This window comes from Felis catus, chromosome B3 (genome assembly GCF_018350175.1).
Source record: "Felis catus isolate Fca126 chromosome B3, F.catus_Fca126_mat1.0, whole genome shotgun sequence".
In the NCBI taxonomy this organism is placed as follows: Eukaryota; Metazoa; Chordata; class Mammalia; order Carnivora; family Felidae; genus Felis; species Felis catus.
In genome coordinates, this window is record NC_058373.1 from 57,325,713 (window position 1) to 57,337,821 (window position 12,109).

At 38.7% G+C, this 12,109-nt stretch overlaps 1 pseudogene; it reads left to right on the plus strand.

Annotated features, from left to right (window-relative positions):
* The first annotated feature begins 4,578 nt into the window (after nt 1-4,578).
* On the plus strand, nt 4,579-11,352 carry LOC101089110 (annotated as a pseudogene).
* Nucleotides 11,353-12,109: the final 757 nt, after the last annotated feature.

The window sequence follows — 12,109 nt, forward strand, 5'->3', positions numbered from 1 at the left end:
AACACAGTAACTTTACAAATACTTGATAATTTTAACTAAATTATAAACTTCAGATATACTTTGTAATTCCATGAAAACAGTGTTGCTCCTGAAACAAATCCTCCGTGGCTCTGAATCCCTAATTATATCTGGTTTTGTTTTAGATCTCAACTACATTTTTAAAAAACACTTTCATCATGTTTGAAGTGAAATAATTAATGAAATTTACACAAACAGTATTCTCTGAGGCATTGCTAACCAATCACCAAGGACAGCATACGAAATGTTTCTTAGAAGTGGCATGACAGCACATCATTCTAAATTTGGTTACTCCCAGAGAGTCTAAAAGAACATTATCAAAAGATATGGCTCAATGATTATGTAGCCTCAAGTAACTGAATAATTAAGTTATGATTTAACCCAATAATATCATTGTCCTAATTTGCTATATATTGTGCAACTTTCCTTCCTACATGGAAGATATAAGGTGCATGAAACAAATCTGAAACAGTCTTCTCTAGAGCATACCATCCCAGACCACACACCGGAAGTCCAATTCCACCCAAATTCAGTACTTATTCTAATAAGGTGAATCCTATATGCTGACATCCCTCATTAAAAATAGTCCTATAACTAAAGATCAATAAGCACATATGACAAATTACAAGATAGCCAAATAGTAATGCAGAGGTCAAATTATTAGAGTAAGTTATGGATATTTTAATATCAATACTCTTAGTTTTTTTGCTAACCCTTGCACATTATTAAATGATTATTTTATGGCCACCATGCTAACCCTAAATGTCCTGAAAAGTCTTTAAGAATTGGCACTTAGAACTCAATCAGTGCTACCTGGAGTATCAGACAAACATAATGTTACCAGAGAAACGGGGTTCAAATATCAGGGGAAGCAACAGCAAAACTAAGTTTGTATTGAGCCAATGGGCAGCTTCAATAGGGCTTAGATGTTGCTCCTACCCAAGCCCAAGATTGTCCCTAAAGTCTACCTGGGAGAGAATTAAGGAGACCCCATTGCCAAAGCTACAGAAATGCACCCGAGGGGAGTTAGGCAGTTGCAAGAACCAAGTCAATCAATTCTTCCCACTTTCAACTGATCCTATCCTCACCCCTTAGCCAGATGCCCTTCATAGTGCTCAATCTTTAGGTGAGGGTAGCAAGAAGTTATAACTGCATGACAGGAATAAAATTACTAATTATGAATTAAAATTCACAGCCTCACCTTCCTTCTCTCCTCCAATTAGGAAAAATCCTGGCATTGCCTATTTGGCATTTCCTTCTTCTCTGATTTTAATCACAGAGGGGAAGAAATATATTAAGAAGAATGTTAAGAATGTGAGTAATGGAGGGGAGCCTGGGTGGCTCACTCAATTAAGCACCTAACTTCAGCTCAGGTCATGATCTCACAGTTTGTGGGTTCGAGGCCCACACTGGGCTCTGTGCTGACACCTCAGAGCCTAGAGCCTGCTTCAGATTCTGTGTCTCCCTCTCTCTCTGTCCCTCCCCCATTCACAGTCTGACTCTTTCTTTCTCAAAAATAAACAAACATTAAAAAAAAATTTTTAAGAATATAAGTAATGGAAAAAGAGGTTTTGGAGAGGTTGAGCATGTTTGAGAGGTAGAGAAGAAAATAAGGAATAGGGTATGGAAACAAGCAGCACTAGGGGTAAAGGATTGGATGTTCTTTCAAGTTCTGCAAGAAAGGAAGCAAGAAGTGACCACTGGAACTGTATGAAATTACTTTTGGTCACTTGACTGTGCTTTCTTGATTGTGACACCTCATCAGGACTGGAATTTTCAGGCATAGCCCAAAGCATTAGTGAAACAATGGGTGAGAAAGATAGGAGCAGGGCCTGATCAACAATCACAGGATTGGGTGGAGCCTATGAGACCTACTGAGGAGGAATAGATTAGATGGGGAATAGAACAAATATAATCAAAGACAAATCCAAGATTATGACCAGTATTCAGAAATTGTTCAGTTTTACATTTGGAGTGGGACAATAATTATACAAAAGTTTTCTACATTGTCCCCTTTTATACATCACTGAGATCATGGTATACCTTAAAATGAATACATAGCTTAATGTAGCTTTTTCTTTGTAAAGCTATTATTGAGCCAATGGTGAATCATAATCTACTGTCAGCTCCATGAATATAAGAGAACTGTCTATTTTTATCATTATCATTATATTATTATTAGCTATCCAGCACAAACTATTGTACACTATTGTGTACAAAGCTGTAACATAATAAGTGTTCAATAAGTATTTATTGAATAATCAGTAGTGTCTCAGAGTTGAAGAAAAAGATCAAATGGAAAAAACACAGCTTATTTTCTCCTAGAAATTTTTACTTTTAATGTGTGCCACATGGGGTAAATCTGTTATAAAGGTTACTGCATTTAATTGTGCATTATAGATATTATTATGTTAATTTCACAGGTAAGGAGACTGAGTCTCAGAGAGGTTAAAAAAATTTGGTGAAAGTTCCAAATTAGGAAAGAGATGGAGCTGCTTTCGAACCCAGGTCTAAGGACTCAAGAGCACAAAGTCTTAGCATTATACTATGTTGTTTCAAAACAAGAATTCAGTAGACCAAATTGAATGAAAATTTGGAGGAAAGAAACAGAAGCAGAATCCAAGAACAGGGTCTGAGTGGAAGGGTTATAGACGGAGTCCTAGAGCAATGAGAAAACATGAGATCATATCAGGGGCTGTCCCTGCCCTGAGTTAAAGATCAAATGAAATGGGCCTGTGACTACTAAGAAAATCTGCATTGTCATCACCATTCTTTTATCCATGTAATACTCGATCCTAGATTCCTCACGAAGAATGCACAATACCCCTGCCCCAATTTTCAGATCTGTGTAACCCAGCAACTTGAACATATCACATAGTATAATTTAAGGCATTAATTTTCCAAATAGTGCTTTATTTATTCAATGACCAAAATAAGTTTCCAAAAGTGCTTAACACACTCCATGGGAATAATTTGTTATACTGGGATAAAGTAGACCTTTCTAAATCAGCGTGACTTACAGACATACATACTTTGCATTTATATTACATGAGCCAAAAATGTCACATTACAGTTCACAGATGCTATTTACATAAACAAAGGGAATTGATGCCAATCAACTCCTGCTAATGTACAATAAGCACAGAATAGCAAGAGGACAATGGCCTATATTCAGTAGCCCCCAAGCCAGTTGTAAAGAGGCACCAACTAAAGTGGTAGGAAGTGATATCACTTCCTGTCTGCACACTGTTCTGTTGTGCAGTTTCATCCATTTCCTGGGACCTCTCCTTGTAAGCTATGAGCCTTCTTTCTCCTGGCTACAATGCATCCTACACTTGATAACAAATTGCAGCTGTCCACTAGTTTATTACATCTTCTCAAAGACCAAAGCAAATCCATACTTGTGTAAATGTGCCTTTTTCTTGGTAGAAGTTGAAATTGGTTACACATAGTTAATCATACCATAGTGTCACCTCTACAGTCAGAAACTGTCATTAAGTATCTCCTTAGTCTGCTCCAAACTCAATAATCCCAATGAGTTCAGTGTTTCTCAATCAACCGTCTAATCATTTTCATTTTTATTCTCATTTCCTCTGGACCCTATCCAAATTCTCTGTATCTCAGATAAATAATAGGAGTGAAATTAATCTCACCACAATAGCAGTTAAGACTAAAACCACATGAACTATATTGGGAGAACCACTTCTTTTTTCAATGCTTGCCTTTTAGAGCTTGATTTGAAATAGTGAGCACATGTTATTAACTTTGTCACCTCATAATCTAAGGCCTCATCAAACTATGTTTATAGAATCTGACTTAATAACACCAGCTCATATTCAAGTTCTACTAACTGCCCCAAAACAGTGTTCCGAATTTTTTTCCTGAGTGAATTATACTGAACATTATCAATTAAAATATTAGGCTTAATAATCTATCCAATTGCTAATGAAATTTTAATTTTAATTACTATCTATAGGATCCTAGTCTAAGTTGTACTGTCCACATTGAAGTATGTGTGTGTGTATAAGAAAAAATTTCTAAGACTAGCCAATCATAGAGTCATGAAATCTTAGAGGCAGAAGAACATTATGTTAGATTCTGATCCTCCAGAGGCACCAGACTAGTTAAACCTTGATTTCCAGAAAAGGACAAGTAGATTCTGTGGTCTTATAGCATACATTCCATCTCATCTTCAAGAATGTGGATTCTAATGAGCTTGACGTTGATACTATAATGAGGAAATAATAAAAAATACAGTCAAAGATTATTCCAAAGATGCACCAAAGATATTCATCATGGAATTGAAGACAGAGGAAATAATTACGAATTATAAATTATAATTATGTAATTATAAATTATAAATTCCCTAAATAAAATTGCCAAAACTAAGTGTATGATTAAATGCTTCTACTGGAACCAGCCATTTTTAACTTAATTAACAAAGGGAAATAAATCCTCCATATATAATTTTAGTGTAGGTTTTTCTGCCATGAGTTTGCTGCTAGAAGACAGGTGCCATGAAAAGTACTGCTAAATCTAAGCCAAATAGGGAAAGAAAAAACTCATATTAACATCAGCATCATTAGACATGCGATCCAGGCAAGTCCATGACTACTGGCCATCTGATCTACAAATGTGGGGAGACTGACAAAAAGAACATTGAAGAATTTGAGAAGGAGGCTGCTGACATGGGAGAGGGCTCCTTCAAGCATGCCTGGGTCTTGGATACATTGAAAGCTGAATGTGAGCAAGGGATCACCATTGATATCTCCATGTGGAAATTTGAGACAGTATTATGTTTCCATCATTGATGCCTCAGGATATAGGAACTTTATCAAAATCATGATTAGAGGCACATCTCAGGCTGTGCCTAAAATTTTCAGGCCCGATTGCTGCTGCTGGTATTGGTGAACTTGAAGCAAGTATATCCAAAAATGGGCAGGCCCGTAAGCATGCCCTTCTGGCTTACACACTAGCTATGAAACAACTAATTGTTGGTGTTAACAAAATGGATTCCATTGAACCACCCTTCGGCCAGAGAGGTATGGAGGAAATCATTAAGGAAGTCAGTATGTACATTAAGAAAACTGGTTGCAACCCGGACCCGGCAGTATTTGTGTCAATTTCTGGTTGGTATGGTGACAACGTGCTGAAACCAAGTACAAACATGCCTTGGTTCAAGGGATGAAAAGTCATCAGTAAGATGGCATTGCCTGTGGGACAATAAGTGCTTGAAGCTCTGGATTGCATTCTGTCACCAAGTCATCCAGCTGACAAGCCTTGAGTTTGTTCTAGGATGTCCACCAAATTGGTGGTGTTGATACTATCCCTGTGAGACTGTGTTTTCAAACATGGCATTGTGGTCATTTTTGTTACCATCAGTGTTACAACTGAAGAAAAGTCTGTTGAAGTGTTCCATGAAGGTGGAGTGAAGCTCTTCTTCAGGACTGTGTGGACTTCGATGTCAAGAATGTGTCTATGTCTGTCAAAGATGCTCATCATTGCGATTTGGATGGTGATAGCAAAAATAACCCACCAATGAACTAGCTGGTTTCACTGCTCGGGTGATTACCTTGAACCACCCACACCAAATCAGTGCTAGCAATGAACCTGTGCTGGAGTGTTGGTCACGCAGCTCACATTGCTTGCAAAGTTTACTGAGCTGAAGAAGATTGATCACCATTCTGGTAAGAAGCTGGAAGATGGCCTCAGATTTTTGAAACCTGGTGATGCTGTCATGATTGATACACTTCTTGGAAAGCTTGTATGTCGAGAGCTTCTCTATCTCCTCTGGGTCATTTGGCTGATTTTTTTAAGTGTTTATGTAATTTTGAGAGACAGAGAGAGAGCACAAGCCAGGGAGGGATAGAGAGAGAGAAGGATATGTAGAATCCAAAGCAGGCTCCAGGCTTTGCGCTGTCAGCACAGAGCCTGACACGGGGCTCAAACCCATGAACCACGAGATCATAACCCAAGCCGAAGTCAGACACTTAACCAACTGAGCTACCCAGGTGCTCCTAGCTAATTGTTATTTCCAACAGACCGTTGCTGTGGGTGTGTCATCAGATCAGTGGACAAGAAGGTTGTTGGGGCAGGTAAGATACCCAAGTCTTCTGATAAAAAACTCAGTAGACTAAATGAATATTATCCCCAATACTTGCCACCCAGTCTTAATCAGTGGTGGAAGGTCTAGAACTGCTTGTCTCCATTGGCCAATTAAGTTTAATGGTAAAGTCTGGTTAATAATAATAATGCAATGTAAAACTTTCAGGGAGAAAAGAGGATGTTTTGTGGATCATTTGTTGTTGTTGTTGTTGTTGTTGTTGTTGTTTTCCTGTGGCAAATTTACATTGCTAGTTTTTAAAATCAGTACTTTTTAATGGAAACAATTTGACCAAAAAATCTGTCACAGAATTTTAAGACCTATTAAAATAAAGCTGACTGAGAAAAAATTCTGGGTAAAAAGTAAAATACAAACTATAGATATAAGATCAGTCCCCCAAAGCAAAAGAAAATGAAGATAAGTAGATACTGTATAAATATATACACATATAGAAATGTAGAAAAATGATTGACGGTAATTGATAGCGGTAATTATCTCTTGATAGTTAAAGGTGATTTTTGTTTCTTCTTTTTCCTAAATTTCCCTGTTTTCATACGTGTGTGTGTGTGTGTGTGTGTGTGTGTGTGTGTGTGTGTGGTCTTTTTACCTTTTATTTTATTTGTTTGTTTTTTAATTTATTTTTTATTTGAGTATAGTTGACACACAATGTTACCTAAATTTCAGGTGTATAATTTAGTGATTTGACAAATTTATGTATTATGCTATGTTCAGCACAAGTGTGGCTATTGGCTGTCCTGTTACATCACTATTACAAAATTATTGACTTTATTATTTATGCTGCGCCTTTTATTCCCATGACATTCATTCCATAACTGGAAGCCTGTATCTCCCATGCCCCTTCACCCATTTGGCCCAACCCTAACCCTTTCCCTTCTGGCAATCATCGGTTTGTTCTCTGTGTTTATAGGTCTGATTCTGCTTTTTGTTTGTTTATTCATTTGTTGTTGTTTTTTAAATTCCACTGCCTCTGAATTACTTCTATAATTTGAAATTGAGCTACTTTTATTCTAAAATTTTGTAAGTACACAAAATCATTAGTCTTCTTTTTGCATTCCTTAGCCTGATTGCTCAAAAACCAAGGCATTTAATTTCATAGCTAATCTGAATCACTAACTAAAAAAACATAACAAAAGCACCCTCCCCTCCCACAATTGTTATTTCTCCATGGGTGAAATCAAGCTAATATCTGAACCACAAAAAGGACAAAAAGATCTATAGAAATCTTGGAAATATGAGGAAAGTGAGTTGGTTCAGGGATGGAAGAGTCTAGACCTAAGACAGAAAGTCCAAGGAAACTTCTGCACAATTCTAATTTGGTTAAAATAAAGGGTACATAAAAATCGCAGGGATTACAGTGGAGAAACCTTAAAAACACTATCCAAGCCAGTTGATAAAGATTAACATAATAGTAATAAGTCATGTTGAGGGGTGCCTGGGTGGCTCAGTCAGTTAAGCATCTGGACTCTTAGTTTCAGCTCAGGTCATGATCTCATGGTTCGTGAGTTTGAGCCCCACATCAGACTCTGCTGACAGCATGGAGTCTGCTTGGGATTCTCTCTCTTTTTTTTTGCCCCTTCCCCACTCACTCTCAATCTGTCTCAAAATAAATGAATAAATAACATTTTAAAATAGTAGTAAGTGATGTTGATAGAACATAATCTTGATATAATGTGATGAAAGTGGTACCATATGTCTTGGTCTTCTTCCCCCAAACCCATAACCTCAGTCTAATTATGAGGAAAATGTCATACAAATCCCAGCTGAGGGACATTCTTCAAAATACCTGACTAGTACTCCTCAAAACCTTCAAACCCATCAAAAACAAGACAAGGCAACATGATAGCTACATGTAATGTTGTATTCTGTATGGGATCCTAGAATGCTAAAAAAGGATAGTAAGTAAGTAAATAAGTAAATAAAAATAAATGAATAAGAAATTTGAATATACGTGGAATTTAGTCAATAATGTATCGATGTTGGTTCATTAGCTATTTCATAGGTACCATAATGTAAGATGTTTATAGTAGAGAAAACTGGGAGTGGGATATATCTGAAATCTCTATATTTATGACTTTTATGTAAATCTAAATCTATTCTAAAATGGGAAGTTGATTTAAAAACTATACACACATACAAAGGAAACTTGTATGTATAATGTATCCCCACAGTGCCGACATCATTGACACCCTTTCCCAAATATGAGCTCTTAAAACAAGGATGTTGGTTACAACTACTTAAACCATGTTTTTTATCCAATGTCCATGAAATTGAAAGAGAAGGTGACCCAAGGTCTGGGGCCCAGCTGACTGAACAGTAAGAAAACAAAAGTTTATGTTAAGATGCCCTTTCCCACTCCCAGCAATCATTGAAGAATTTAATCTTATTTGGAGAGAAAGACTCATGGTAGTGGGGTGAAACTGAAAAAGAGAAAGAAAAATGAACACAGGATAGCAGCCAAAGCACTAACGACAGCATACAGAAATCTCATAGAACCTATAGGCATCTTCAATTATGAAATTACCTAAAAACATCTTTGCTTGAAGCTTGAAAGTCAAAACTGGGAGGACATATCAAAGAAGATGATACAGAAGACCTATATTTTGAAGGTTGTTCTGAGAATTAGATGAGAAAAATACATGTGAACACCCTTTGAAAATCACCACACAAATAGCAGTTCTTAAATTTCCTCAGGTGTGGAGCACCTGAAAGTCATAGTGCTCCTTGGAGATCACGATGAATACTAATGTGTTGAATTGCATTAAAGGAACCATTTTAATGGCAGAAACTATAACAATGTAATGCAGAATGAGGTCACAGCTATAAGTACATGCAACACATGCAAACACACACACACACACACACACACACACACACACACACACACAAACTGTTAGACTCAGCTTCATTGTTCCTTAACGATTTCTTGCACTAATATTCATTTGGTATGTTGTTCTTTCTTTTTCCTCCATCTACTGGTTAATTGTATGTCTTCCATGCTGAACTATAAGCCAGCACATATGTCTTGTGAATTATTGTATATCATAGAGTTTGGCACATAATAGACACTCATTTATTCAAATATTTCTGGAGCACTTGCTGGAAGTTGTGAAATACAGTTAAAGACCAAGATTGCTGTTCTTGTGGTACTGACATGCTAATGCTAACAGGTTAAATGCTAGGAGGTGAGAAATGTGATGGGGAAAAGTAGAGCAGGGTAAGAGGGGATGGGAGTTGGAAAGGGAAACAGCAGTATTAAGCAGGTTGGTTGCACTGAGTAGATGAGCTGTGAGCAAAAACTTGAATGAAGTAATGGTTGCAGCCAAGCAGATAGTTGGTGGCAAAGCATCCAAGGCAGAAAAACGGGCATGGCTTCCAGGCCCGTCTACCTGGCATATTAAAAAAGCAGCGAGAAGGCCAGAGGGCGTGGAGCAGCGTGAATTAGAGGAAGAGGGGTAGGCAAAGTCAGGAGGGGCCCAGCCACGTGGGGCCTCATAGGACATTATAGAGACTTGGGCTTTACCCTGCAGTGAAATGGGGAACCACTGCCGAGTTTTTAACAAGAGCCACATCATCTGACCTACATTTTCAAAGGCTCACTCTGGCTGCTGTGTGGTGAATAGACTACACAGCAGCGAAGACAGAAGCAAACAGACCTATTAGGAGGTGATTACCATGATCTTTGGTGGCTCAGACCACAGTAGTAGGTGTGGCCATGAGGAAAATCAGTTGAATGCTGGATATATCAAAGTAGAATGAATAGGATTTCATAATGGAGCCAACAAATAATTTAAATAGAAAAATACTGCCTGATATTCATTAAGGCAAATATCATCAAGTGCCAAAGTCTTAATGAACATTTATGGACAAAAAAGCTTAAAATAAAATAAAACCATATCTGCTATATTAACATTATGAGCATTACATTTCTATTATTTTGACAATGACTAATTATTATAAGTCTTTAGCCTTAGAATATTAGCACCCAGCTTGCAGACTCCAAGAGCTTTTTAGGCACAGAGTTAGAGAGCCACTAAGCTGCACACAAGTGAGGACTGGTGATGTTGATAGTGAACTTCCTTTTCCCGGGTGCCATGAGAGGTATCTGATCTGTTAAAAAGAATGTCGTCATCTGATTTCAACCTGATGTTGGGGAGTGCATCTGGAGCCAGGCAGGTGGAAAGGCTCAGTGCTGAATCCTGGATCTGGCTCTCCTTACCAATCGATACCACTTTCTGGTGCTCATTATTTTCATAAAGATATTAGCAAAGCAACAGTAAAAATTAAAGTGCTCCATAATCCTCAGCACCCACCATTAATTTCTGAAATATTATCGCACGTTAGCTTTTACTGTTACTTTACAAAAGCACTTACTGAAAGGCAGGGGAAGCCAAAAAAAAAAAAAATGTGCTGCTGGTAGTCAAGGGGCAGGTGATTGCCTCTTTGCAGATTGTGGCAATCCCTTTCCCAAAGCAATAGGGGGCACAGAGATCTTTCGGGTCTCCCTTTTTCTGAACGTGGCAAAAAACTGGTGGATATCTTCTGGAGTATGCGAGGGACAGAAAGACAGAACATGTCCCTCCAAAGATCAAGAAATGGGTAAGATGTGCCTCTTGTGATGTCTTTCTTCTCTCTGCTTTCACTAGCCTCCCAGGGATCCAAGCCTACTTGCAGAAAATTAACTGAGATTCGTTGTACACATTTCTTGCGCCCTCTGTTGAGGGAGTGCCCATTATAGGCTTCTGTTGTAGAATGGTACTTTCCCCACCTCTCAGCTATCAGGTGGGGGGCATTATTTTACTTATTATTCGGGAGATACAGGAAGATACAGGAGATACAGGAAGCGTACTTCCTCAGGAGAGAGGGGGAGCCTTTTGGCATCTGGGGGTCTGTCCGTTTTCCCCCCAAGTCAGCTACCTAACGGCAGCAGCCGCCTCCTCTAATTCCGTGCCTGATTCCAGGTCATGCTGAGAATGTAAGGCCCCGATTTTTCTCCTCACAAAATTGTATCGCTCTATGTAAACTCTTCCTCACAGGGCCTTTCTGGAGACAAACGAAATAATGTCATCTGTTCAATACAAGCCTGTCCCCCCCCACAACTCAATGAAAGATGCTGTGTGTTATGGACCAAGCCTTCTCTTCAGCTGAATTCGGAAACCGCAGCTCACAGCGCTTCCTATGTTTATTCACGGTGCTATCACATGGGAAAGTAGAGGCCTGGGCATTTGCATTTCTCCTGTGGCTCCCCTCTCCTGGCCAAGAAACGCATGAAGAAGGGTCTTCACTGGCCCCGAGCCCCTGATAGGATCCCATTCATGCCCACCCCTCACTGACAGAGAAAGCCCCGCGCAAGAAGGCTCGGCTCTCATAAAGAGTTCTGCCAGATTCAGGAAGACGCGGCTTTTTGTTCGGCACCATAGGACCCTGTGTGACACTCCACGGCCTGGGCTAGGGACTGTCACAGCAGCCTTTCACAATTCAAAGAGGAAAGGAAAATAGCCTGCCTTTGAGCGTCAGGGATGTGGGAGAGGCAGGAATCAAATCATGAATAAATAAATAAAAACACCAACAGCTGTGATATTTAAAACAGACAATCACTGTAACAGCAAATGACAGCCCTGCAGCCTGCAGAATCTGCTAATAAACTGTCTGCTGCGACTGTTATTAAAGATAAACTTATGAGCCATGATTATTCAACCATTAAACCTAAGTGGAAATCAAAGAAAGAACTGTGTCAGATGATATATTTGGTGCTGCGTGGCCCAGGAAAATTACTCATCAAATTTGAAGCCTGACGTCTCTGTCCTCTAAGGATTGGTCCCTTGAAATTTTGGCACGATTTATGCAGAAGCTTCCCCCCCCCCCCGGCTCTTTTTCCTTTAATTATAATTTTAGCTTGCTAATGTGTGACTTTTTTGTTTTCAATAAATGGCTGCGATAAACACATCTCATCTAATTATCCGTAAAATA